At 38.9% G+C, this 25,029-nt stretch overlaps 1 protein-coding gene across 1 annotated transcript in view; it reads right to left on the minus strand.

Moving 5' to 3' along the window:
- Positions 1 to 23,464, minus strand: part of LOC148946785 (peroxisomal membrane protein 4-like) — an 87,904-nt gene extending 64,440 nt beyond the window's left edge. Inside the window, exon 1 of the mRNA XM_089097143.1 lies at positions 23,179 to 23,464. The gene's annotated coding sequence lies outside the window, so the exon portion shown is untranslated. The remainder of the gene's footprint in view (positions 1 to 23,178) is intronic.
- Between the last annotated feature and the right edge of the window lie 1,565 nt (positions 23,465 to 25,029).

Genomic DNA, 25,029 nt, shown 5'->3' on the forward strand with positions numbered 1-25,029 from the left:
TGTCAACTATACAAGAAGATCTGGACAGACTATCTAGATGGTCATCGGATTGGTGTCTATAGTTCAATGCCTTAAAATGTAAAGTTTTACATCTTGGACGCAATAATCCAAAACTTGCATATCCCATAGGAGACGCCCAGCTTGAGGCAGTCAGTGAGGAGAAGGACCTGGGGGTTATTGTTGACAATGAGCTGAAGTTTCACTGCCAGACACAAGCTCAAGTTGCAAAAGCAAACCAAGCCCTTGCCCTCATAAAGCAAACATTTACCACCAGGAAGTCAGGAGTGATTACGAAACTGTACAAAGCCATGGTCCATCCACACCTGGAATTTGGCATGACCGTAGCCTCTCCCTACTATAAGATGGATGTAAAAGTACTTGGGAGTGTCCAAAGAAGAGCACCTCTGCATTGCAAGACAAATCCTACAAGGAACGCCTCAACTCGCTCAAACTCCCTACCTTAGTATAACGTAGGAAAAGAGGAGACGTAATAGCAACTTGTAAGTTGCTAGAAAATGACCTATTAAGTCATGTCTTTTCCCTGTCCCTCTCGACTATCACAAGAGGACACACCAAGAAGCAGCTGGCCCCCCGTTGCATCAAGTGAGAGCGCCAACAGTTCTTCTCAGTCCGTTCTGTCCCACTCTGGAACAGCCTATTTAAAGCCACCGTGCAATCTAAAACCCTAGATGCCTTCAAGAAAGGAGTTGATCAAGACCGGGCCAACGTCAAATGGAGGCTGAACCGGGATGTCAAATCATAACCTTGAAACACCACAAGCGAGATTTCTACAGGAGGCTCAACACCACCTTATCTCGCTGGACATGCGATTTAAGGTAAGGTAAGGTAATTATAAATAGGCTAAGTTACAGAGCACTAAAATTCAAGGAATTCATATTGTTTCAAAATTGACGCACTGAGGAATTTGAAAATTTACAATATTAATACACAAAATGATATCACATAATTTTTAATTGTTCTAAAGTAGATGCCATCAGTGTATCAGAATTCTGGATTCCTAAAACTTGCATTTCAATGTTTGATTAATGATAGACTTCATTTAGTACTGATGTTGTTTCATAAAAGAAGGCCCTTAAATTCTGAACTTATGCTAAGGGGGAAAAACACATAATTAAAGCTTCCAATAATATCCAATATCCAAGAAAGAATATCCAATAAATTCGTTTAGGTATAATAAAAATATGGGTAAGATAGCCCCTGGTAGGCAGTGACCCAGTTGGCTAAAGATCCATTAGGCTACTTTACAACTGGACCCATGAGGTGGTGGGACTGGTATGCAGCTGTACCAGAAGAGGTATTATAGTTGCTTTTAATGTCATCTTTCTTGTAAATAAAGTTTGCAAGCATCAAAATCCTACTGCTTGATGAAAACAATTTTTGATAATCAACAGCTTGGTAAAACAAAAAATCATAGAAACAGGAATTTGTATGAAAACTAAGCAGAAGTTTCAAAGTATCATGGATACAACTCATGCATTAGATCTTTGAGTTTTGTACAATTGTTAATTCACCATAAAATATTTTCTCTCATTGTTTTTTTTTAGTTTGATTTCCTTTTAACAATTACCTTTGACATAGGCAAATTGGAAATTAATTTCTACATGTGATTGGGAATAATCCAACCAGAGGGTGAAAAGCAATGAATTCAAATTAAGTGACATTACCTTTAATTGCATTGTCCAGCAAAATAAGGAAAAAAAACTGTAGAGTAGCTGGTCAGTGACAATGGGGAGTCATTGATTCAGCAGCATCCCACTCTGTTTCCCATTTTTTGGTGGACCAATTCTTATCAACAGCAATCTTGAGTGCATTGACAGAGGGGGTAGTGACAGCTGCATTGGAAAGACTGTTCCAGGGGCCACCACTCTATTGGAGAAATAGTGGTTGCAGAGTCTGCTGTGAGCTCTCTTCTGGAGCAGCTTCTTACTATGCCCTCTTGTCCTGGATGATTTGTCAAGTTGGAAAGGCTTCTGAGTAGAGGAATCAGCATACAGTAGCTTGTAAGCCATGATGACATTGCCCCTCTGTTGTCTGTAGACGAGTGTTGGGAGCTGTAGTTTGTTCAGGCGAGATGGATAGTTGATGTTCTTGCATCCATCAACAGCTTTGGTTACATGCCTTTGAACAAACTCTATTTTCTGTTTTTCGCCCTTATTCAGGGGCATGGCAACACACATCCCAAATTCCAGCAATTGTTGCACAAGACTCTTATACAGCTTTGTCATGACTTTGGATAATCTGCTATGTACTGTATTCTTAATTATTCCAAGGGTCTGAGATGCTTTGGCAACCACTGTATGTGTGTGTTTGTCAAATTTTAATTCTTCATTGACAACTATTCCCAAATATTTTCAAACTGCCAAAGAACTAATTGACAAATGAAACTCAGAGAGGAAAGAAAATAACAAAATGAAAAATAAAATCAAAAAAGGTGAAAAAATGAGGATTTTGTCAGCCAGTGGCGAAACATGAAGAAGAAGAAATATGCAAATATTTCGACAAAGACTCAGCAACAGCAACACTTTAAGAAATTTACAATGAAATTTCTTGTGAATTATTTGTCTCGATTTATCAGTAGTTGTACCGAACCAATCGTGCTCAAAATCCTCCTCAGGGTCATACTGTGGTGTTTCTTTTGTGGATGGTGAAGTATCCCCACAGTAGAGTGCAGACGCTCTGGTATCATAGTAATATCCTTTCTTGTTTAGCTTAAAGCTTATTCAATAGGCAATGCAAAGAACTCCCCCTAAAAAAAGTCCCCCGGATCCCACCCCAAATACTAATGAAATTGATCCATTCATGCCCCATCTTGGCTGGTCAAGCTCACTATCACAAAGCTCACATGAAAAAATATAAATGTTTTTACTTTTATAACTTTAATAAATCAAATAATTTTAACATTTTGATTACTAAATATCAGTATATGTATATTAAACTTAAAATGCACATTCATTTGTATTTTTTCAGTAAAGTGCAAATTTTGTTCTGGCCTTGGGAAGGCATAGGGGTTTTGCGCCCAACTTATGTTAATTTCTGCTCCTTTTGAGTTTCACTTAGTTATTTATTGTAATTTCTGTTCGTTTTGGGTTTCATTTATTTATCAATGCTGATTTGGGGTAATTTCGAGCTTGGTAGATTATTTGATTTTATTTTTGCTCATTTTTTGTTTAATTTTTTTACTTTTCCTTGAAAAACTTATTTTGTGGAAAAAGTTTTTTTAATTAATTTCTGTTCGTTTTACATTGACATAGTCTTTCCAGGGAAAAAGAAAATAACACTTTAAATCTTTTTGTTTTTTAAGACTTTATAGTTTGGCCTTCTATTTGTAAGCTGGAGGAAAATTTTCAGCAATTTTTAACAACATACACCCTTTTAAAAATCTGGACACAAATAGTACTTTTTAATTTAGTTTCAAGCCTCCTCTAGTTGACCTGAAATGGAAAACTTAATACCATTCGCAAAAAAATCTGTTTACTTTCTTTGATAGCTTGGATACATTTACACTATTTTGATTTGGCTAAATTTTAAGAGCAGAAGTAGCCTGGAAAGTTTGAACATAATACCCTTAGTCATTCTTGGGATACTGCTGAGATGCCTTATTGGGAATTAGTATTATCACAGTGCATTTTGATTCAAACTTAAGGCAGTATTTAGTTTTTAAACATATTGGGCCAATGGGAGGGTGGGAGTGGAAGGGGGATTAGTTGCCCTCTAATTACTTTCGAATATTGAAAAGGGCATCAATCCTTTCTATTTTCAATTGAATGAGCCCCTTTCGAAGTTCTTATGACAACTCCTTCGATATGACGTGCCCTGGTCTAAACAACAACAAGAACAACAAAATATTACTAATTACTTTGGACCACTAAAAAGGACACCAGCCCTTTGAATTTCAAATCAAATGAGCCCTTTTCTGAAGATTCTAAGACAACGTCTTCTATAAAAACCTTATATGCCCCCAGGGTATAACTTAAAACCCTTACCTTGAGGGCCGTGGCGGAGTATCTTCCTCAAAAACATATTTTCTATCTGGAAATCTACTTCGCTGAAAAAAATGGCTATCTCAAAATTTTTATTGGATGTTTTTGGGGAATGATGGGCGTGGGGGGGGGCTAGTTGCCCTCCAATCACTTTCGACCATTAAAATGGGCACTAGCCCTTTGAGCTTCCAACCGAATGAGTCTTTTCTGAAGTTTCTACGACAACGTCTTCTAAAAAAAAACTTACATGCCCCCAGGGCATAACTTAAAACCCTTGCCCTGAGGGATGTGGGGGAGTGTCCCCCTAAAAAACATATTTTCTATCCGGAAATCAACTACGCTGAACAAAATGGCTATCTTAAAATTTTGATTGGATGTGTTTGGGGGAATGATGGGCGTGGGAGGGGGGCTAGTTGCCCTCCAATTACTTTCGACTATTAAAAAGGGCACTAGCCCTTTGAATTTCCAATAGAAAGAGCCTTTTTTGAAGTTTCTCCGACAACGCCTTCTATAAAAAACTTATATGCCCCCAGGGCATAACTTAAAACCCTTGCCCTGAGAGTTGTGGGGGAGTGTCCTTCTAAAAAACATATTTTCTATCTGGAAATCAACTAGCCTCCGCTAAACAAAATGGTTATCTCAAAATTCTGTTTGGATGTGTTTGGGTGAATGATGGGCGTAAGGGAGGGTCTAGTTCCCATCCAATCACTTTCGACTGTTAAGAAGGGGACTAGCCCTTTAAATTTTCAATCGAATGAGCCTGCTTTGAAGTTTCTACGACAATGCTTTCTTATAAAAACCTTATATGCCTCCAGGGCTTAACTTAAAACCCTTGCCCTGAGGGTTGTGGGGGAGTGTACTCTGGGGGAGTGTCCTCCTAAAAAATATATTTTCTATCTGGAAATCAACTAGCCTACACTGAATAAAATGGAAATCTCAAAATTCTGATTGGATGTGTTTGGGGGAATGGTGGGCGTGGGGGGCTAGTTGCCCTCCAATCACTTTCAACTATTAAAAGGGACACTAGCCCTTTGAAATCCCAATCGAATGAACCTGTTTTGAAGTTTCTACGACAATACCTTCTATAAAAACCTTATATGCCCCCAGGGCTTAACTTAAAACCTTTGCCCTGAGGGTTGTGGGCGAGTGTCCTTCTCAAAAACATTTTCTACCTAGAAATCAACTACGCTGAACAAAATGGCTATCTCAAAATTTTTATTGGATGTGTTTGGGGGAATGATTGGCGTGGGGGTGCTAGTAATCACTTTCGACTTTGAAAAAGGCCACTAGCCCTTTGGATTTCCAATCAAAAGAGCATGTTTTGAAGTTTCTACGACAACGCCTTCTATAAAAACCTTATATGTCCCCAGGGCATAACTTACAACCCTTGCCCTGAGGGGTGTAGGGGAATTTCCTCCTCAAAAACATATTTTATAGCCGGAAAACAACTACGCTGAATAAAATGGCTATCTCAAAATTTTGATTGGATGTGTTTGGAGAAATGACGGGCGTGGGGGGCTAGTTACCCTCCAATCACTTTCGACTAATAAAAAGGGCACTAGCCCTTTGAATTTTCAATCGAATGAGTCTTTTTTGAAGTTTCTACGACAACGCCTTCTAAAAAAAACCTTATATGACCCCAGGGCATAACTTAAAACCCTTGCCCTGAGGGTTGTGGGGGAGTGTCCTCCTCAAAAAGATATTTTCTACCTGGAAAGTAACTGCGCCAAACAAAATGGCTATCTCAAAATTTTGCTGAGATGTGTTTGGGAGAATGATGGGCGTGGGGGGGGGGGGCTAGTTGCCCTCCAATCACTTTCGACTATTAAAAAGGGTACTAGCCCTTCAAATTTTCAATCGAATGAGCCTGCTTTGAAGTTTCTACGACAACGCCTTCTATAAAAGCCTTCGATACGAAATACCCGGGTATGGAGAAAAAACCAAAAACACATTGTGCTCACATCGTAGATTTAAGGTCTAGGGCAAGGCACTCTTTTACTCACCTTTATAATTGGTTGTACGATTTTCTGTATCAATTCTCATGGATAAAAGGACAAAGATCTTCTAGAGCCATTGATGGCTCATAGGGCGTCAAGAAAATAGGATTTTCTTCAATAATATTGCACTTTGTAAGTTTGTCTCTAAAGATTAGATTAGATATTTCTGTATTTAAATTATACAGGCCTAGTCAGTGAGTTACACATATTTATAAGTAGTAGGCTAAATATGTCACTGAGTTATATATTTCTGTATATAACTTATATAGGCCTAGTCAGTGAGTTACACATATTTATAAGTAGTAGGTTAAATATGTCACTGAGTTATATATTGCTGTATATAACTTATATAGGCCTAGTCAGTGATTTATGTATATCTATAGGTAGTAAGCTTAATTTGTCACTGAGTTATTGTCTTTACAAAACAAAAGTGATCCATTTATCTGGCCTCCCCTAGGCCATTCAGCGTGTCCCCAGTTTGTGATAGTGGAACGCTCTACAGATATTTAGGGTACCTCCATAGGAGGCTCGGACCAAGGGGGGACCTTGTCCCTGGGGGTCCATAATAGAATCTTAGGCACCCTCGCCCGGGGTCATAAATACAGGCGGAGGAGGAAGAAGGCCCCTCAAATGTACACTCAAAAGGGACCACTGGTTTGTCCACAAGTTCCATGAGTTGCAAACCTTCTCCCAGTAATGGGTTAAATTGCTTGGTGATGCAGAACACGATCACGGGAGGATTCTCTATAGGAGGACAACTGTGGCAGGACGTAAGATCCAGATCTATGGACAACAGCCTCTGCAAAGGGCTGCCTCAACCCTTTCGCGATACCTGCAAGACTGGGGACCTTGCGGTCAACTCTATTCCTACTTGAGGAGTGGCGCCCCTCGAGAAAATTAGAGCCTAGTAAATGACACAGCTTTCGCATGGGTTTCTGACTAATGGACAATTCTTCTGGGATTGGTATGTTTTGATGGGCGTCCTTGGGCTGAAAAACCTATTCCTAGCTAATTTATCAATTACGGGTTTCCACCCCGCAGCAGCATAATGTTTGTAAGTATGAATTTATAAAGAGTCGGAGGTAATAGGTTCGAGATTGTCTGTGCATGATTTCGACTCTCTTCTTAATAGAAGAGCATCGCCAAGTACTAAAAAGCATGTTGTGACCAAGATGGGCCCAGGATTGCACAAAACCTCCATTCATGGAGGTCCCAGGGACTGCCTGCTGTCCAGTTCTAAGCTGGCTTAAGCGCTTCGGTGTAGACTTGAGAAGATATGTTGATCCCCGTCCTGCACTGGTATCCGGTATCATTGCTTTTCCTGAGGCCAAAATAATTTCAATGATTTAAAGAACATGAAAATTGGCACTTGGACTGTTACGACATTAAAAAATGACTATCGTCTCGACATTTTGACTGACGAATTCAGACGATTCGAACTGAATTTATTCGGAGTTTCAGAAACTCATATCCCAGGGGTAGGAAGCATGAAATTAGGTGAGATAGAATTTGTTTACTCAGGCAGGAAGGATGGGGTACATAGACAGGGAGTAGGGCGCATGATGAATAAGGAAACTGCTAAGACTTGTTTAGGCTGGGAAGGCATTAATAATAGAATAATAATGGCTCATTTTATAACTAATAAGTTTAGGGCATCAGTTATAGTAGTATACGCCCCTGTAGAACCGACTGACGGAGTTACTAGGGACTCAAATGAATTTTAGTTACAGTTACAGGAGCAAATAGACAAGGTCCCAGGTAGAAATATGATGTTATTACTGGGAGATTTTAACGCCCAGGTTGGTAGAAATAAGGATAGATGGTATCCCAGCTTAGGTAAATTTGGTGTAGGAAAAGAAAACAGTATTGGATACAGACTTTTGCAATTTTGTAGGTATAACAATCTAGTTATAACCAATACGGTGTTTGGTCATAAAATGGCTCATAAGTTAACATGATATTCACGTGATGGTAGGCCAGCAAACCTTATTGATTATGTTACAGTAAACCGAAGACTGGCAGGATCAATACAAAATACTAGGGCATATAGGAGTGCTGTTATTGATGTTAAAAGTAAAGATCACCATTTAGTAGTGTCAAGGGTTAATTTAAAGCTGAAATATCGGAACGGTAATTACCTCCCGAAAAGTTATGATGTTAGTAGACTCCAGGATGAGAATTTGAGAGAAACTTTCCAGGAACAGTTGAATACTAAACTTGAGAGTTTAAAATTTGATAATGTGGAAGATGGTTGGAATAATTTTAGAAAAATAATTTGTGAAGTTGCTGAAGGTGTATTAGGGAAGAAAGCTAGAACTGCAGCTAAGGATATTAGTGAAAAAGCTTTATGTTTAATAGAAAGGAGAAAGGACTTGTACAAGAATTATCTGAGTGATAGATCGCATGAAAACAAAAGAAATGTAAAGAAAGTGGAGAAAGCATTGAAATATGAACTAAGAAGGTGTGAAGTGGAAGCCATGGATAATATTGCCGAGGATTTAGAAGAAGCAGCTAGACGGCATAATAGTAAAATATTGTACTGGCAAGTTAACAAATTGAGAGGTAGTTGTCAATCCGGACTTGTCCCAGTTAAAGATAGGAAAGGGGTGGCAATTAGCGACAAAGAAAAAGCTATAGCGAGATGGGTAAAATATTTTGAGAACTTGCTAAACCGATATAGAGTTGCAGGAAAAAATATAGAGGAACATGAAAAAATTTGTGATACCTTGGATGTGAAGGAATAGTTGTTTTGTGAGGAAGAATTAGTAACACTTCTAAAAGGATTAAAGAATAATAAGGCTCCTGGTGCAGATAGTGTGGTAAATGAGTTTCTTAAATATGGTGGACCAGAGATTAGAAATAAGTTATTGAAGATTATGAATGTTATTTTTGAAAAAGGAGAAATACCTAACGATTTTAGGAAAACCTTAAATAAGCCACTTTATAAGAAAGGTGATAAAAGTGAGTCTGGTAATTATCGAGGCATTAGTCTGGTCTCTATAGGTAGCAAATTGCTTAGTAATATGATACTTTTTAGACTGAGAGATGCCGTAGACAAAGTTTTAAGAGAAGAGCAGTGCGGTTTTAGAAAAGGTAGAGGATGTGTTGACCGAATTTTCACTCTTAGACTAATAATTGAGAAGTGCCTAAGTTTTCAAACACCTTTGGTCCTCAGTTTTATAGATTATGAGCAAGCGTTCGATTCTGTATATAGAGGAGCTTTAGTAAAGGTTTTATCCTTGTATGGTATACCAAACAAATATATTAAAGTGATTAGTGAAAAGTACGAGAATAATCCTACTACAGATAGGGTAGGAAATAAGATTAGCAGCTGGTTTTGTATTGAATAAGGAGTTAAGTAGGATTGTGTACCACCCACTTTTTATAGATTATTTTGATGGCCTTTGTTTTAAGGAGCACAGGAAAGGCAATGGGAGACCACGGAATCAAATGGGGAGGAAAAAGTCTCCTGGACTAGGATTATGCTGATGATTTAAGCATCCTAGATGAAAATTTGAGCAAAATGAATGAAGTTTTAGAGGTTTTGCGAGTTCAGGGTGCTAGTATTGGTTTAAAAATTAATGTTAAGAAAACTAAGTCACTAAGGCTAGGAATAAGTGAAGATGAAAAGGTGACGTTGGGTAATGAAAAGATTGATCAGGTGGGCAGCTTCACTTACCTTGGTAGTATTATTAGTAAAGATGGTGGGAGTAGTGAAGATGTTAAAAGTAGAATAGCCAAGGCTCAGTATGTTTTTTCACAGTTAAAAAAAGTCTGGAAGAATAGGAAGATAAGTCTGCAAACCAAGATTATAATATTAGAAGCTACAGTGATGACAGTGGTCAAATATGGCTCTGAAGCATGGACGCTCCGAAAAGCGGATGAAGAATTGCTAGATGTCTTCCAGAGAAATTGCTTAAGGATTGTTCTGGGTACCCGGCTGACTGACCGTATTTCAAACAATAGGCTACACGAAAAATGTGGTTCAATACCGCTTTCTAGGTCTATAATGAAAGAAAGGTTGAGGTGGTAAGGGCATGTTGTGCGGATGAAGGATGACAGATTGCCGAAGATTGTTCTTTTCGGCCAACCATCTAGGGCTAAACGGAAAGCAGGTCGTCCCCGTCTGGGGTGGGAGGACGTCATAAAGAAAGATTTAAAGGAAATGGGAACTTCGTGGGCGGGTGTAAAAAGGGAGGCTTTGAATAGATTGGGGTGGAGGAGGAGCGTGCGTAGCTGTGTTGGCCTCTAGCGGCTTGGTGCTGGGATGAGTTTTACTTAGGCAGCGCTAGCGCGCTGCCTATGAAAAGATGGGCGTAAGAGGGGGTTTAGTTGCCTTCAAATCAACTAAACCCCCTAATGCAGGGGGAGTGTCCTCCTCAAAAACATATTTTCTATCTGGAAATCAACTACGCTGAACAAAGTGGGTATCTCAAAATTTTGATTGGATGTGTTTGGCGAAATGATTGACGTGGGGGGGGGGGCTAGTTGCCCTCCAATCACTTTCGACTATTAAAAAGCCACTAGCCCTTTGAATTTCCAATCGAATGAATTGTTTTTAAGCGTCTACAGCAACGCTTTCTATAAAAAACTTGTATACTCCCATGGCATTACCTCATTCCCTTTCCCTTAGGCTTTTGGGGGACTCTCCTCCTCAAAAACGTAATTTCTTTTTGGAAATCAACTACGCTGAACAAAATGGCTATCTAAAATATTGATTGGATGTGTTTGGAGAAAAGAATGGCGTGAGAGGGGGGTTAGTTAACTTCAAATCACTTTCGACTATTTAAAAGAGCACTAGCCCTTTGAATTTCCAATCGAATGAGCCCTTTTTCAAGTTTTCACGACAAAGATTTTAATAAAAACCTTATATAGCCCCAGGGCAAACCTTACAACCCTTGCCCTGAAGACTGTGGGGGGAGTGTCCTGCTCATAAGGTATAATTACCTGAACTTTGAACTGCGTTAAACAAAATGGCTTTCTCAAAGTCTTTATTGGATGTGTTTGGGGAGATGGTCGGCGTGAAAGGGATGTTAGTTGCTTTCCAATCACTTTCGACCATTGAAAAGGGCACTAGCCATTTCAATTTCCAATCGAATGAGCCCTTTAAGAAGTTTCTACGACAACGCGTTATATAAAAACCTTATATTCCCCTTCTGGCATAATTTACAACCCTTGCCCTGAGGGCTGTGGGGGGGTTGTCATCCTCAAAGACCTTATTTCCAGACCTTAAAACTACGTTGAATAAAATGGCTATCTCAAAGTTTTGATTAGATGTGTTTGGGGAAAAGGTGGGCGTGAGAGGCGGGTTAGTTGCCCTTTAATAACTTTTGACTATTTAAAAGGGCACTAGCCCTTTGAATTTCCGATCGAATGAGCCTTTTTAAAGTTTCTATGACAAAGCCTTCTATAAGAAACCTTATATGCCCCCAGGGCATAACTTACAACCCTTCCGCTAAGGGGAACAGTCCTCAAAAACATAATTTCTATCTGGAAATCAACTATGCTGAACAAAATGGCTAGCTCAAAATTTTGTTTGGATGTGTTTGGGTGAATGATGGGCGTGCGGGAGGGTCTAGTTCCCATCCAATCACTTTCGACTGTTAAGAAGGGAACTAGCCCTTTGCATTTTCAATCGAATGAGCTGGCTTTGAAGTTTCTACGACAACGCCTTCTTATAAAAACCTTATATGCCTCCAGGGCATAACTTAAAACCCATGCCCTGAGGGTTGTTGGGGAGTGTCCTCTGGGGGAGTGTCCTCGTAAAAAATATATTTTCTATCTGGAAATCAACTAGCCTACGCTGAATAAAATGGCAATCTCAAAGTTCTGATTGGATGTGTTTGGGGGAATGATGGGCGTGGGGGGCTAGTTGCCCTCCAATCACTTTCAACTATTAAAAAGGACACTAGCCCTTTGAAATCCAAATCGAATGGGCCTGTTTTGAAGTTTCTACGACAAGACATTCTATAAAAACCTTATATGCCCCCAGGGCATAACTTAAAACCCTTGCCCTGACGGATGTGGGGGAGTGTACTCATCAAAAACATATTTTATAATTGGAAATCAAATACGCTGAATAAAATGTCTGTCTCAAAATTTTGATTGTATGTGTTGGGGGGAAGGATTGGCGTGGGGGGGGGCTAGGTGCCCCCCAATAACTGTCGACTATAAAAAAGTGACCTGGCTCTTTGAATTTCAAATCAAATGAGTCTTTTTTGAAGTTTCTAAGACAACGCCTTCTATAAAAACCTCATTTGCCCCAGGGCATAAATTACAACCCTTACCCTGAGGGCTGTGGGGGAGTGTCCTCCTCAAAAACATATTTTATATCTGGAAAGTAATTGCGCCGAACACAATGGCTATCTCAAAATTTGATGGGATGTGTTTGGGAGAATGATGGGCGTGGGGGAAGCTAGTTGCCCTTCAATCACTTTCAACTATTAAAAAGGGTACTAGCCCTTCAAATTTTCAATCGAATGAGCCTGCTTTGAAGTTTCTACGACAACACTTTCTATAAAAACCTTCGATACGAAATACCCGGGTATGGATAAAAAACAAAAACACATTGTGCTCACATCATTTTTTACTTAGGCAGCACTAGCGTGCTGCCTATGAAAAGATGGGCGTAAGAGGGGGTTTAGTTGCCTTCAAATCAACTAAACCCCCTAATGCTCAAAACATGCTCAAAAGAGCATGTTTTGAAGTTTCTACGACAACGCCTTCTATAAAAACCTTATATGCCCCCAGGGCATAACTAAAAATGGCTATCTAAAAATTTTGATTGGATGTGTTTGGAAGATGATGGGCGTGGGGGGCGGGGCTAGTTGCCCTCCAATCACTTTCGACTATTAAAAAGGGCACTAGCCCTTTGAATTTCTAATCGAATGAGCCTTTTTTGAAGTTTCTACGACAACGCTTTCTATAAAAACCTTATATGCCCCCAGGGAATAACTTAAAACCCTTGACCCGAGGGTAGTGGGGGAGTGTCCTCCTCAAAAACATATTTTCTATCTGGGAATCAACTACGCTGAAGAAAATGGCTACCTAAAATATTGATCGGATGTGTTTGGAAAAAAGAATGGCGTAAGAGGTGTGTTAGTTGCCTTCAAATCACTTTCGACTATTAAAAAGAGCACTAGCCCTTTCAGTTTTCAATCGCATGAGCCCTTTTTCAAGTTTTCACGACAAAGATTTTAATAAAAACCTTATATAGCCCCAGGGCATAACTTACAGCCCTTGCACTGAAGACTGTGGGGGGAATGTGCTGCTCAAAGGTATAATTTCCTGAACTTTGAACTGCGTGGAACAAAATGGCTATCTCAAAATCTTTATTGGATGTGTTTGGGGAAATGGTGGGCCTGGAAAGGGTGTTAATTGCCTTCCAATCGCTTTCGACTATCAAAAAGGGGACTAGCCACTTCTATTTACAATCGAATGAGCCTTTTTTGAAGTTTCTATTAAAGTGCGTTATATAAAAACCTTATATGCCCACAGGGCATAATTTACAACCCTCGTCCTGAGGGCTGTGGGAGGGGGGGGGGGGTGGTCATCCTCAAAGACCTAATTTCCAGAACTTAAAACTACGTTGAACAAAATGGCTATCTCAAAGTTCTGATTAGATGTGTTTAGGGAAAAGGTGGGTGTGAAAGGCGGGTTAGTTGCCCTCTAATCACTTTTGACTATTTAAAAGGGCACTAGCCCTTTGAATTTCCAATCGAATGAGCCTTTTTTAAAGTTTCTATGACAAAGCCTTCTATAAGAAACCTTATATGCCCCCAGGGCATAACTTACAACCCTTTCCCTAAGGGGAACTGTCCTCAAAGACATAATTTCTATCTTGAAATCAACTATGCTGAACAAAATGGCTATCTCATAATTTTGATTGGAAGTGTTTTGGTAAATGGTGGGCGTGGAAGGGGTGTTAGTCAACTTCCAATCACTTTCGACTATCAAAAAGGGCACAAGCCACTCCATTTTCCAATTGCATGAGCGCTTTTCGAAGTTTCTATGACAACTTCTTCAATACGAAGTGCCCTGCTCTAAAGGAAAGAATTAATAAATAATACATTGTGCCAACATCGTTCTTATATGCCCCCAGGGCATAACTTAAAACCCTTGCCCTGAGGACTGTGGGGGAGTGTCCTCCTCTCTACTTAGTCCCCGTTTCTTGTCTCGTTCTCGAGTTTCCCCGTTCTTTACTTAGGCCGCGCGATTGCGCTGCCTACGATTTATGCAACAAATTTCTATATAAAACTTATATGGCCCCAGGGCATAACTTACAACCCTTGCACTTAGCGCTCTGAGGGGGCTATCATCCTAAAATACCTATTTTTTAGAAACTTCAGTTACGTTGAACAAAATGGATATCTCAAAATTCTGATTGGATGTGTTTTGGAAAATGGTGGGCGTGAGAGGGGCGTTAGTCGCTATCCAATACCATTCCACTATTAAAAAAGGCACTAGCCTTTTCAATTTCCAATTGCCTGAGCTCTTTTGAGGTTTCTGCGACAGCGCTTTCAATAAAAAACTTTATATGCCCCAGGGCATAACTTCAACCCTTGCATTGAGGGCTCTGAGGGGGTTATCATCCTAAAAGACCTAATTTCCAGAACTTTCAACTCCGTTGAACAAAATGGGTTATCTCAAAATTTTAATTCGATGTGTTTGGGAAAATAGTGAGCGTGAGAGGGGCGTTAGTTGTTATCCAATCACTTTCAACTATTAAAAAACGGTATTACCCTTTCAATTTCCAATTGAATGAGCCCTTTTGAAGTTTCTATGACAACGCTTTCAATAAAAACTTTATATGCCCCCAGGGTGTAACTTACAACCCTTGCTTAAAATTTTGATTGGATGCGTTTGGGGGAAAGGTGAGCATGACAAGGGGGTTAGTTGCCCTCAAACCACTTTCGACTATTTGAAAGGGTACTAGCCCATTGAATTTCAAATCAAATGAGCCCTTTTTCAAGATTCTACGACAAAGATTTCAATAAAAACCTTATATGCCCCCAGGGCATAACTTAAAATCCTCGCCCAGAGGGTTGTGTGGGAGTGTCCTCCTCAAAAATAGGGGCTAGTTGCCCTCCAATCACTTTCGACTAGCCCTTTGAATTTCCAATCGAATGAGCTTTTTTGAAATTTCTACGACAACGCCTTCTATAAAAATATTATATGCCCCCTGGGCATAACTTAAAACCCTTACCCTGAGGGTTGTGGGGGAGTGTCCTCCTCAAAAAAATATTTTCTACTTGGAAATCAACTACGCTGAACAAAATGGCTATCTCAAAATATTTATTGGATGTGTTTGGGGGAATGATGGGAGGGGGGGGTGGGGCTAGTGGCCCTCCAATCACTTTCGACTATTACAAAGGGCACTAGCCCTTTGAATTTCCAATCGAAACAGCCTTTATGAAGTTTCTACGACAACGCCTCCTATAAAAACCTTATATGCGCCCAGGGCATAACTTAAAACCCTTGCCCTGAGAGTTGTGGGGGAGTGTCTTTCTCAAAAACATAATTTCTATCAGGAATCAATTATGCTGAACAAAATGGCTATCTCAAAATTTTAACTGGTTGTGTCGGGGGGAATGAGGGGCGGGGGGCCTAGTTACCCTCCAAACACTTTCAACCATTAAAAAGGGCACTAGCCCTTTGAATTTCCAATCGAATGAGCCTTTTTTAAGTTTCTACGACAACGCCTTCAGTAAAAATCTTATATGCCCCCAGGGCATTACTTAAAACCCTTGCCCTTAGAGCTGTGGGGGAGTGTCCTTCTCAAAAACATATTTTCTATGTGGAAATCAACTATGCTGAACAAAATGGCTATCTCAAAATATTGATCGGATGTTTGGGGAAATGATGGACGTGGGGGGGGGCTAGTTGCCCTAGCTCTTTGAATTTTCAATCGAATGAGCATTTTTTGAAGTTTCTATGGCAACGCCTTCTATAAAAACCTTATATGCCCCCAGGGCATAACTTAAAACCCTTGCCCTGAGGGTTGTGGTCGAATGTCCTCCTCAAAAGCATATTTTCTATCTGAAAATCAACTATGCTGAACAAAATGACTATCTCAAAATTTTTATTGGGTGTGTTTGGGGGAATGATGGGCGTGGGGGGGCTAGTTACCCTCCAATCACTTTTGACTATTAAAAAGGATACTATCCCTTCGAATTTCCAATCGAATGAGCCACTTTTGAAGTTTCTACGACAACGCCTTCTATAAAAACCTTATATGCCCCCAGGGCATAACTTAAAACCCTTGCCCTTAGGGTTGTGGGGGAGTGTCCTCCTCAAAAAAACATTTTCGATCTGGAAATAAACAACGCTGAAGAAAATGGCTATCTCAAAATGTTTATTGGGTGTGTTTGGGGGAAAGATGGGCGTGGGGGGGGCTAGTTGCCTTCCAATCACTTTCGACTATTAAAAAGGGCACTAGCCCCTCCAATAGCTCTAATCATTTCAATTTCCAATCGAATGAGCCCTTTTCGAAGTTTCTACAACAACTCCTTTGATACAAAGTGCTCGCTTATGGAGAACCAAAAAAAACACGTTGTGCCCACATTGTTCTTTACTCAGGCAGCGCTAGCACGCTGCCTATGATAAGCTAACATCAAATAATCGCAGCAAAACCTCTCCAATTCCTATGAACCCAAGTTACCAACCTCGCCCAGGATCCGAGTATATAACCAGCTCATTTTCAATCCAGGAAATGAGTAATGCAATACATCATATTAGGACCAAGACTAACAGCAGCTATGACAATATACACCCTACATGGATAAAGAATCTCACCCCTTCATACAAACAGGAACTTCTGAATTGTTATAATCATGCTTGGGCTTCATCTATGTTCCCCAATATCTGGAAATGTTCGTCCCTCCTACCAATGATTACTCCTGTGATGGGAAAAATAATGGAGAAAATGATCTATTGTCGACTCCTCTGGTTTGTTGAAAAAAAATATATGATCCTTCACACTCAAACTGGTTTCAGGAAACACCATTCCTCAACAGATGCTTCCATATTGTTAACAAATGCAAAAAATGAATCATTCTCAAAAAATAATGTCCTAGTTGCAGCTTTCCTAGATTTTGAAGGGGCATATGACAATTTGAACCACCAAATCCTTTCAACTAAACTTGCAAACCTTGGACTACCCCCCAAGCTAGTGTCTTTTATAAAATCTTTCATAGAATTGCGAAGTTTCATTGTTTGTGTGGGTTCAGCCTCTTCACCCCAAAAGACAATAACCAAAGGCCTTCCTCAGTGAGCAGTCCTCAACTGCCTCCTCTTTGCCCTATATATCTGGGACATGAACTTCCCCCACACGAATCTACAATATTCCGATGATCTGGTACTATGGTCATATGCCAACACCTATGAGATTGCACAGTCAAAGCTGCAAAAGTCACATTTACAATTTGAAAAAATTTCTCAATGTTCAGATTTACCCATTGCACCCACCAAGGCAAAAATAATCCAGTTTCACCAAAAGCGAAATCATGTTAATGTAAGACAAACTCTAAATGGAACAACTATTCCAGAAGATAATCATATTAATTACCTAGGTCTCATGCTTGACCAAAAACTTAACTTCCACCTCCATATTTCAAACACAATAAAAAAAATGCTATAAAAAAACAAGTATACCAAAAAGACTTCTTTCCACACCCTGGGGCTGTAAGGAGAAAACCTTACTCCAGTTTTATAAGTCACATATAAGACCCCATATTGACTATGGGCTCATCAACTACGGTGCATGTGCAAAGACCCAGATGCGAAAAATTGAAACAATACAAAATGATACAATACGTCTCGTATTTGGTCTTAGGAAACCCACAAGCACCAAGTTTCTGCTTATGGAGAGTGGATTAACAACAATAAGGGAGAGACATAGCTTTCTCTTGATAATATATCTCAAAAAATTGAAGCAAATAGCTTACACACTCTACATAATTGGCTAAGAAATCCAGCCATGTATAGAGGCATTGAAGAAGAGTATACCAATATTCAGAAGAAGTTCCCTGTACCCGCAAAGTCTATTGCACCTCCTTTCCCCCAATACCCTCCATGGAATTGGTCAATTCCCATAATAAATACTGATTTCTCAAATTGAACTGAAGATTTAACCCCCATTGCTTTTGTCCAGAAAAATTCGCTGAACTTAATACAATTACTTATAAAAACCATTTCCAAATTTTTGTTGATAGGTCCAAACTGAATGAGAAGGTAGCAAGTGGTGATTTCCTTCCTCACCTCAATATTGCAATGGGTGAGAGACTATTTCATAATGTCTCTATAACGTCAGCAGAGTTAAGTGCTATAATCATGGCATTAGAACATCTTGTGAATAATCAACCATTGATTGCTATGTCAAAGTTTATTCTGACTCTTTGTCAAGCCTTGAGTTGCTGTCTTCAGCTCCTCAGTATAAGTTGGATATTGACAACTTATCATTGTCTTAGTATTATAGGTAATCTTGCTTCAAGTGGTACAAGAATTTAACTTTAGTCAAGGCTGTATCCCGGGGGGGGCGGGGGGTTACCCTGTTTGAGGTCACTCAAACAGGGTACTATGCAAGGTCAGACCTTGCATAGTAAATTAGGATTAATGGGGGCTTGAGGTAAATTAGGATTTTAATTAGGTCAGACCTTGCATAGTAAATTAGGATTAATGGGGGCTCCAGGTAAATGTTATAAGAGAGTGCAAGATTGTCAGTTCAGTTCAGTTCAATTTTGGACTTGGATAAGAGAAGAGCAATTTATATGTGAAAAGTATCCGAAGGCGCTTTACGTCCATTGTAGTGTGCACAGTCTCAACTTGGTCATCTCTTCTGTATACTCTGTTCTGGCGTTTAAGCATTTCTTTGGGGTCTTGTCACAAGTCTGCAGTTTTTACCATACTTCCCCACTCAGGACACAGAATTTAAAGAGAAAATCAACAAAATACTACCTGATTTGAGGAAACATACTTTAACCGGACTCTGCAAAACAAGATGGGTGGAACGTCACGATTCAGTTGTGTGTTTTCTTGAGCTGTACCAACCAATCCTGCAATCCCTGGAAGCTCTTGTAGAGAACGGAAATGCAGAAACTTCTGCGAAAGTGGCGCAGTTGCTGGACATGATGAACCAGCCGCAATTTGTTGTGTGTCTCCATGTGGTCAAAGAGCTTTTCTGCCTTATGCTTCCACTGTGCAAGACTCTTCAGTCAGTTGACTGTGATTTGGCAGCTGCATGAAGGACATGAACTTCCCCCACACGAATCTACAATATTCCGATGATCTGGTACTATGGTCATATGGACCCACCTAGGCAAAAATAATCCAGTTTCACCAAAAGCAAAATCATGTTAATGTAAGACAAACCCTAATGGAACAACTATTCCAGAAGATAATCATATTAATTACCTAGGTCATATGCTTGACCAAAAACTTAACTTCCACCTCCACATTTCAAACACAATAAAAAAATGCTATAGAAAAACAAGTATACTAAAAAGACTTCTTTACACATCCTGGGGCTGTAAGGAAGCTCTTGTAGCAGAACGGAAATGCAGAAACTTCTGCAAAAGTGGCGCAGTTGCTGGACATGATGAACCAGCCGCAATTTGTTGTGTGTCTCCATGTGGTCAAAGAGCTTTTCTGCCTTATGCTTCCACTGTGCAAGACTCTTCAGTCAGTTGACTGTGATTTGGCAGCTGCATGAAGGCACATGGAAACTGTCCTTTCAAAAACAAAGGAAATGCAAGGAAAGGCTGCTACTGCTTTCACGTCTATTTTCGATGAAGCTCAGCGTTTTGCCAGCAACTTAGGACTGGAGATGATTTGTCCATGGACAAGAGGTGGCCGGAGTATGCATGCAAACGATCCAGACCTTCTCAACCACTATAGAACCTCGCTCTTTATTCCTTTCCTGGACCACTTCACTTCTGAGCTGAAACAACAATTTGTGCTTCACCAGAAACTGCTGTCAAATCTCAGCATCCTTTCTCCTGTCAAAATTGTTTCTGTTGATCTGAAGGCATTAAACGTGGAGTTGAATTGTATGGCAATATTCTTCCCAAGCCAGACTGTCTGAAGCAAGAAATTGAGCTATGGCACATGAAGTGGGAGAATGTTCTGATATCAGAGAGGCCTACTTGTGCTGTGTCTTCACTTCAGGCATGCAACACCACCTTTTTTCCAAATGTTTTCCTTCTGCTGGCTGGTGTTACCTGTTAGCACTGCTACTCTGGAAAGAAGTTTCTCAATGCTCAGAAGGCTCAAAACCTGGCTGAGAAATTCAACAGGAGAAGAACAATTGAGTGGCTTAGCCCTCCTTGCAGTCCATAGGGATGTTGACATCTGCCCTGAGAAGGTCATCGACATTTTTGCAGGGAATAAAAATCGTCACCTGTATTTCGTTTTATAGATATTCGCCCTTACTTTTATCTAAAAAAAAAAAAAAAAAAAAAAAACTAAAAATATATACACTAATTATACTATTTGGCTTCTTTTTGCATTAACTGTTTTTGCTGTCTCCAAAAAAAAAAAAAAATCAGCTTGTAGTATTTAACTGTATTTAAATACTTGTCTTGTTTTTGTGTTAATAATAACAAAAACAAATGCCCCTTAAAGATACAAAAGTATGCCTAGGGATGTTAGACAAAGTCCACAGGAAAAAATCAGGCAAACCCCTCCCCCCAAACAAAAATCCTGGATATGGCCCTGTCTTCAGTATATTCCTAGCCACTCTGGTATAAGTGGTAATCATCAGGTTGATGAAATAGCAAAAAATGCTATACATATTGACCAGCCAAGTGGGAGACCAATCCCCATTAGAGGTATTTATCAATGGAGACTATCAGATATTATGTTTAATAAGAACAATCCTATTCATTCCCCCTTTCCCAATAAGGATTTTTCTAAACTTTATCATAGAATTTGTTCTGGAACAAATGGACTAAATTTTCTTGCATTCTCCTCTCAGTTTCCTAATTCAAGTGGTTCAGTTCCCCTGTCCCCTCTTTGCAGGTACAGTATTGTATTATGAATAATGAAAGAATTGACCACTGCCTATTTGAATGTAATATGCTGATGTCTGCACAGCATACCTTGCATTCTAAACTGTTAAAGTGCTTCAAACACCACAAAATCTCACTATCAGCCAAGAGCCTAGCCAACTGTACCTGCACACAGAGCACAGAAATCAATATCTATCATCTTATATTTGAACCCCTTGAGTCAAAAGATCTACTGAAAGATATCTGAGGATATCTAATAAGTAAGAGGCAAACAATCCAGTAGCTCTGTAGCCCACAGAGTGAAGCAAAAGAAAAGGGCTAAATAGTATCAACTGAAAAGACTGCCTGTTTGAAATAGAATAAGAAGAAGGACCTCTGCCAAGTCGTCCTCAGTGCTAAAGAAAAAAGAAACCAACAAAAATCAAACCTTTCAAAGTTTACTTGATAACAACAGAGCAAAAACTAAATAGGAACCAGGTTGGAATCAATAAAAAAGAAATCTATCAAGATGATTAAGCAATAATCCTTTGTTTTGCTTTAGCTGGTATACAAATTCGTTCATCATTTGATGTGCAAATAGGTTCTCTCAAGTTATACCGGGCAAAAATATTGATTGAGTCCTTCAAAATTAAACTGTCATAAATTAGACTTAATGAAATGTCTCAAGTATCTCTATTTATTGCTAAATTTTGGTTTATGTACTTTTTTTTGTCTCAATTACCTCTTTAAAAGTTTGTGGTAGGCCATTTACAGTAGATATTAAGGTTGCCTTGTCAAAAAGAACCAGATGGGTCAGATTTTTGAAAATATGCAGGGCCAATGCTGAATCAAAGTTTTCATTGTTATTTTTCAATCTCAGGGACTTATCTATTGAAATTATGTGTTCATGCAAACATTCACCTAGCTGTTGATGGGTCCTACCAATGTAAAATTTCCCACATGAGTAAAATTTTACATTGGTAGGGCCTCTCAACTGAGCATCCAGATCTGAATCCCTGTTGGCTATTGGTAAGTAGTTTGTTGTCAATCAGGTGTTTCATAACAGCAGTATTCACAATTCCTTCAAGGATTTTACTGACTGTTGAGGTGATGCTAGTTCAAATTTTGAAACAACATGCATTGCACTCTGAAAAAATAAAGCCAATGAAAAAGATTAGAAACTCAAAATTAAGGTAAAGTAATTTTTATCAGTTTTATCAATAAGATAAAAATAGGTCACATATATATTTGTCTGGGTAAATTTTTTGATTCACAGATTATTGGATAGCTAAGAAATAGATATGCTTAAACTTTAGAATCAGGATTTTGCCCTACATTCAAATTTAATATTTATTTTGATCACAAATTTACTTCACCCCCTCTGTTATGGTCAGACATAGCCTATACACCATTATTTTCTTCAAATTGATTTTATGGTATTTTATCAAAGTGATGGGCAATATACTGCATAGCCTATATACAATTCTATATCCTATATCTATATCTATATATATCTATATCCTATACATCACTATTTTCATCAAATTGATTTTATGGTGTTTTATCAACATGATGGGTAATTTACTACATATAGGCTATACAATTCAGGGTATATATCTGATGAGTAAAGCAGGTAAAATAAATTTTTAACAGAAATAAATGTTATATTTTGATTGGAGATAAACTTCTGATTCTGAAGGTATGTTATTTCATAGCCATTTCAATAACCACTGAATTCAAAAACTTATTATCTTCTACTCCCTAGAAAAATATATAAATATAGAAGGGTGGCTTGGTAATTTTTTCCCACATGGAACAGCTTTGGCCTTAGATTGATTCTGAACGCTTTATTCACCTAGCTCAATTATTTCCTAAGATAGCAAGAAGCCATTAAATTAGAATTTCATCAAGTTTGATTCACAAATTCCATAGAAATTGTTGGTTGTTCAGCAATCTGGATTCAATATTTTTTTAAATAGAAACCATGGTAAAATTCTACTTTAGGCTATCTTAGAAAGGGGTTACATTAGGATAATGAAACTTTTAGGGATGGATCTAGCCTACAGGCTAAAGTATGTCCTGGGAAGGTATTTTGAAGTAGCCTACCTACCTCCACTCTTTCCCTCTAGAGGGTCATGAAATTTGCCTACATGACAGGTCTATACCTATTGAAATTTTGACAAAACAACATCTTACCTTAAAAGAACTGTCTTCTTAATGTGCTTCCTTCTCAATAACCACTAAAATAGACCTAGCCTATACTAAAAATTGTTAGAAGGCCTGATATGCACACCTTGCATATTCAAAGTCTCTGCGTGTTAAGTTGAGGTTAACAGGTAGGGTTTAGGGTACGCTTTTGTCTCTATCCCCTATAAAACGAACACAGAATACTGAAGCAAAGTGGAAAGCTATAGTATTGAAAAGTGTTAAAAAAGCTATAGTATAGTATTGAAAGTGTTTTAAATAGTTTAACCACTTTAACCCCTGTCTACATTCGGCGTTGTCTAGAAAACTTTTTTTTTCAGAAAACTTTTTAGCTGATATAATTTTCAGTTTTTTTTTATAATTCTTAATAATACGTCTATGCTACTCCCTCGAGCACCCCCCCCCCCCCCTCTCCACCTAACTCTGTTTTTTTCTAAATGATAATTTTAACAGGCTAGTCCGCTAATGCTTTAGGGGTTGATATGCCTCTACTTAACCAATTACAATTCCCCCCCCCCCAAAAAAAAAGTATGTTTGTTGAAATTTCTTTTGAAGGAATCGATAGGCGGGGCCAGGTATAGTGTTATTTGATAGATCTTTCAAAATGGAGGTACAGCTTCTTATAAATCTCTTTTTCAAGCACTAGATGAGGGGTGTAACTTCTAATGGGTAATCCAGCCGTATCACATCATCTTGCTGTGTGTTTGCTTTTTTGAATTAGCCGATGTATTGATTTATATTACGCTTAGAGATAGCTCATCAGAAGGAGGGCGGGAGATGTACTTCTAGAAACAGTCATAGACACCGCAAAGTTTTCTCTTACTTAGAGGTTGCAAAGGTATTAGATGGATATTATAACTTGCCCTTTAGGCCTTATTTTGGATCCTCCGGAGGGGTATAAGAATGGGCGCCCTGTATAAAGTAAATAATAAACTTAATGCATGACTTGTACTGAAGAGGAATCAGGCTAAACGGTAACAGGCCTTAGAACTCAAAATTGAAACCAGCTTTTTTTACGCAGAAGGATCAGACCCGATCGTGACATTCACCCTGCGAGAGAACTTAGGAGAATTGATTTATCAAAGACAAAGTCTGTCAGCTCTCTTGGCAGCTCGGCTCTTGAAGATGAAGTCTTCAAGGTTTTATTCAAAGATTTTAAGTGAAAGATAGGAATGTTGTGGTTTGGTTAAATCAAAAACAAGCATTAATTATAAATCTAAATAATTTGAGGCAGATAAAAAGGTTGTAACCCCTTGAATAGCCCTTTCACTCTAAATACCAGGTTTTTGGCGGATAACTTTGCATGTTGCGTACCATTTGCAGAAGAATCAGACATGAAACTTTGGCTGTATGATTTGAGGCACAAAGGATCCTTTAATATCTCCAAGACCGCGTACCACCATAAATTTTTCAGAAGAAATTTAGGCAGGCATTTTCTTTTTACTCTATTTTTTTTTTCGATTTTACTGACCTGATTGAAATTTACATAAAAAGTGTCCAGACCAAATGGGACTTGATGATGATGATATTTAGAGGTGTACTCTGCTTCTCCCACCTGTAATCTCCTTAAAGCACAAAGGATAAGTTATTTTGCTCCAAGGGAACAGAGCTGATTAATTTTTAGAGATTTCATCAGCTCTGAATCTCACCTGCCTTCCGTAGGGAACAAAAAGTGACTTGAAAGCAAGAATCGTAAGCCTCGTTCACCCTCAGGAACGTGGGATTATATACTCTTAAAAAATAATTTGCCTTTTATTAGTTTACGATACATTTTAGGGTGGGGAAATTGGTCTTCATGCTAGTGGTTACACAAAAAAAGTCTCTAGTTTTGCCTTGTTAGTA

The sequence above is a fragment of the Artemia sp. Qi Xiang Cuo genome, chromosome 11 (assembly GCF_049724085.1).
Source record: "Artemia sp. Qi Xiang Cuo chromosome 11, ASM4972408v1, whole genome shotgun sequence".
Classification (NCBI taxonomy): Eukaryota; Metazoa; Arthropoda; class Branchiopoda; order Anostraca; family Artemiidae; genus Artemia; species Artemia sp. Qi Xiang Cuo.